Here is a 5,237-nt window from a genome sequence, read left to right on the forward strand (position 1 = left end):
ATTTCAACCATTTACTCATTTCTTACTTTTTATGCTAACTTTACTTGGGGGAGCAAGGACTTCTGTCTAGGGATCCGTGATGCTTACTCAATTTGGCCTTGCAGGTTTAATAAAAATAAAAAAACACCGTAATGCTAGGCCTTGAATCCTGGTTAGTTTTTGAAAGTAATAGTATGTGCCAATATATAGATACAGATACAATCAGAGCTGTATAGTAAAGAAGTAGAACTACTTCACTACTTAAGTACTAAAAGCCTGTATCTGTACTCTACTGGATTATTATTTTTTTCTCCTACTTCCACTTTTACTTGAGTACATATTGTTGATGAATGAAATACTTTTACTCCGATATTTTTTTTATGTGCTGCATAGGGTTGGGTACCGAAACTCGGTGCCAATAGGGAACCGGTGCCGACGTAAACGGTAGTAACGAGACCGAATAAGAACGAAAGTTTCGGTGCCTCATTTCGGTGCTTGACTTTACACTACACCTGACAGCATGTAACGTTAGCCTACCTTTAGCTAGCAGCTGGATTAAACACCGGTAAAATGCTGACAGCTAACGTTAAACAGTGTAAAGTGTGACTGTATTTCACTGTGGAGGACTTCAACAGCGGGATGTAACAGTCTGAAATGCAGCGCAGCAGCTGCCGTTGTCGGAATTCATAGATATACAGTATGTTTATATGGTCGGAATTAAACAACACAGACGGTGCTTTCACTTGCAGCTGCCGTCGTCGGAATTAAACAACACAGACTCGCAGCTGCCGTTGTCGGAATCAAACAACACAGACGGTGCGTTCACTTGCAGCTGCCATTGTCGGAATTAAACAACACAAACGGTGCATTCACTTAAAACAGGTAGCCTCGTGGTGCATTCACAGTAATTGTAAAATAGCCTTTTCCCATCTGGGGTTCAACAGCAATATACTGGTGAAATAAGTTATTGTTTATGTTATAGTTATTACATTATTATTAAATCTTTAATTTTGACCATGGCCTTAGCAATAAACCAGTCACTGACTGTTGTTTACTACCCTTATTTTTCTTCCTCTTCTTTTTTTTTAACTTTATTGAAAAGTACCGGTTCAGGCACCGTTTAGGCACTGGCACCGTTTTAAAAGTATCGATTTAGCACCGGAATCGAAAAAACAAACAAACGATACCCAACCCTACACGTTACTGTTGTGAATTCCTCATGCTATGGAGACTGTGTAGGTTAGTGTGTGTAGTTACGGCTACGTTAGTTACGTACGCTAAGAAATCCCCGAGATCGCATTGTGTTTCTTTTCATTACGGTTGCCTGTTCAGAAGTCAGAGACGATGTAAGTTTGTACTCTTTATATTAAGCTATTGTTGCAGCAGATTAAGCTATTCCTGAGTTGTTTCAGTCTGAAATGAGTCCTGAATGTTAACCGTTTGACCCTGTTATGTGAAGCTGCTAGTTTATCTCTATTTTGCTAGCTTGCTAACTCTCCTGTAGCTACATCACACGTTACTAGCTAGTGTGTGATACGTTTTTTGGGGCTTTAATCGTTACTGAGAGGATATTCATTTTTCTTGCACAGTGTGATAATTGTACATTTTATTTCAGTATTTGTTAATATTTGTTATTTTTAATATAATATATTTAATATTTGTTAATTCCTTTGGTTACAGCCTTAGGCTAAACATTTTAAATAATATAAACAATATGATATTCAAACTCTTGACGCTTGCTTTCTTTAATAACTAAATAACACAATACTTGTAATTTTACTTTCAGTACTTGAGTAGTAGATTTTAAAATAAACTACTTGCAATACTTAAGTACAAAAAATGTTGAATACTTTAGTACTTGTACTTAAGTGTGGTGCTTAAAGAGCACTTCAACTTCTACTCAAGTCACTTTTTTGATAGAGCACTTCTACTTTTACTGGGTCTCTAGTACTTTATACACATCTGGATACAATACAGGGCGTTCCTGCAAAAGAGAGGCTGCCTCTCAGTGAACCTTCCCTGAATAAATAAAGGTTAAATAAAAAATAAAAAAATAGAATGTCAAATGCAGTATGCCAAAAATACCAGAATGTCCGACTGCATCTGGTTGCATTTTGCAGTTTGCAAGCCAGTATGCTTTTCTGGCTTTTCTGACCTGCAATCCTTGGTGCAGCATATATGGGCAAGAGGGTCAAAGTTCAAGACGCAATGTTATGAAGAAGTAGTATGTCCCAATTGTATGCATACTACATGCAACAGTACATACAATTTGTAACGCAGCCTAAACGTGTGTTTTTTTTTTAAATCTGTTGATGCAGACAGACGATCATTCATAGCACTCGGCAAACTAGCAGCATAGCTAAATGCTAGCATCATGGGGAACACAATGCATACAGAAATGGGCCGTTTAGGTGACAGCGCTGCACAACCCTGTGCTAATCGCAGCAACACCTGAATTGGTGTGAATGCAACCTAAGAACAGCATGTGGTAAAACGTTTTGACAGGTGCAGCATACAAATGTACCTGTTAAACAGTATTTTGACGGTTACCACACCATTACTTCATTCTAAATACTGAAAATGTCCATAATCAAGCAATCATGACCGTTGTGGCAAAATGTTTTCTACCCCTTTTCTGCATATGCATCGTGGATTTGTTGTTTTTAGAAAGGGGAACCTGTCTAGTCATTACTTTTAGCAAACTAAACTAAAAACAAAAAGTAAGGAAATTTGTGTTTTGGTGGATTATTTCTCTGTGGTAACAATGCTTTTTGGCAATAAATCTTATACCGTTGGAAAGCCTGTTTAGTTCACTTTCAAATGGTGCCCCATTTGTAAGGAACATGCATTTGTGGGATGAGCAGCAGCGCTGAGTATGTGGGTTGCGCCCATGAAAAATTTGCCAAATAGCTTATTCTGCCATTGACTCGTTTGGTGTTTGGTGGATTGGATGATTGAAGTTTGAAGAAACAAGACATATTGGCAATTTAACAATGTATTCATTTCACAAACAGGAGCCTCAGTAGCGTGTGGAAGAACCATACACAGCCACAACAGCCTGGCACCTCCTCCTCATGCTGGTCACCAGCCTGGTCACACTCTGCTGTGGGATGGCATCCCATTATTCAACCAGCATTTGTTGCAAGTCAGCCAACGTGGTTGTGTTGGTCACTCCGGTACGAACAGCACGCCCAAGCTGATCCCACAAGTGTTCAATGGGGTTGAGGTCAGGACTGCCGGCAGGCCATGCCATCCTCTCCACTCCCACATTCTGGAGGGAGTCTCTGATAAACCCCGCCCTGTGGGGGCGAGCGTTGTCATCTTGGAGGATAGAGTGCCAATTAGGCACCTGGGGTCCATTCCAGGAAGGAGGTTTAACAAACTCTGAATCTAACCCTGATGTCTGAGTTGATTTACCCTGAGATGGGAAACTCAGAGTTTTCGGTTCCAGAACAGCTGATTTGAGTTGGTTCAATCAACTCGGAGTATGTTCACTCAGGGTTACGCGCGTGCATAACCACAATAAAAAGGCAGCATGAATGGAGCCATGATTCTACGATTCACCATGGTAACAACCACAAACAAACGGGTCGGCGGAAATACTCATGCGCACAAACAGCGAGTTTGAACATGCATTTCGTTAAAAAAGCAAGAAAGCGGTTGCTGCTGCAAAAGAGAGAGAATTGGTGTGGGAGAAAATTGCTGCTCGAGTCAATGCGTACGCATTAACAGTGTATTAATTTCATATTTAATCACAGTTAATTTATAATATTACTGGTGAAAACTGGAATTGTATTACCCCTATAATTTCATTTAGGTGCAATCCTGCGGGCGAAAAAGTAAACTATACTAATCCCATTTTGAGGTTGCAGCACCATGATCATTAACAGAACTATATATATATTGTATAATCATTTATTTCTTTTTAATGGCTCTCACTGGTTTGTGTCCAGGGAACACTACAAAAACGTTTAAAAAACGTTTCAGAGCGAGTCACAGTTTTCTGACGGCTCTACAGTGGCTTTACAGTATGATCCGCTACACTGCAAAAAACGTAATGCGACACAAAGAATCTGCTTGGATGTAAAAGCCTGTCTACGATGGTTGATGTTAGTGGTATGAGGACGGATAAGGTATCTAATGGACTGTGATAAAAAATACCTCTCAAATCGGTTATGTGGAAATGAAAATACATCTATAGTTACCATAGTAACTGACTCTGAGGTTAAGTTACCTCTCTTTCTGAAACGGAAAACCGAGAGTTTCCCTCATCTCAGGGTTTCTGGAACGGGCCTCTGATTGCCAGCACATGGGGGTACCAGAAGCTCAAAACAAGTGTCAATAGCAACAGCAAAATAACCTGTTTGGCAATGGCAGAGAAGATTTGGCAAATTTTTCATGGGCGCAACCCACATACTCAGCGCTGCTGCTCATCCCACAAATGCATGTTCCTTACAAATGGGGCACCATTTGAAAGTGAACTAAACAGGCTTTCCAACGGTATAAGATTTATTTATTGCTTAACTATTATGCTATTATTTTAACTATTTCAACCATGTAGGGGGTGCTTTTTGAGGAAACATTGTAGTAAAAATTTAATAGAGTTACTAATATTGTGTACTGAATGATGTTAAAATAGGTGTGAATGTGAGCATGAATGACTCTTTATGTGTCAGCCCTGTGATTGTCCAAGTGTACCTCAGCTCTTGCAAAATGTCAGCTAGGATTGGCTGCAGCCCCCCACAACCCTTAAAGGATAAGTGGGTAAGGTAAATGGATGCAATAAAATAAGAGCAAATAGCAGAGGCAACAGATGTTTTTCAATGATTTTTTAATTTTTGATCAATGATCATACATCAATGATAAATAAAAAATAAAAAAACAAAGCATAACAGTAGCCAAGAAGATTTACGAGCTCAATGTTTCCCTGAAACATCCCATTGATAAACTTCCATGACGTGGAAACCTTAGTTTGGAGATTTTATATAATCTGTCATTAAAATTGAACCCTGACATGACCTAAGTTATGAAAAAAAGAGTGTCACAGCATATGAACATATAGATAATCATACTTATAAACTCATAAGGTCAGAAGAGTTTATTTCAGATAGTGCTCTTGGCCTTCTGGTATGGTTAAAGATATAGTGTATTACAGTACAAATGGATTTGAGGTGCATCTGACTGCAGCAGTCTGCTGCTGTTTCTGTGATTTTGCGTTAGGTATCACAGAATGCTGCCCCACATGGAGGCCAGGGCAG

The sequence above is a fragment of the Perca fluviatilis genome, chromosome 13 (assembly GCF_010015445.1).
Source record: "Perca fluviatilis chromosome 13, GENO_Pfluv_1.0, whole genome shotgun sequence".
NCBI classification, from domain to species: domain Eukaryota; kingdom Metazoa; phylum Chordata; class Actinopteri; order Perciformes; family Percidae; genus Perca; species Perca fluviatilis.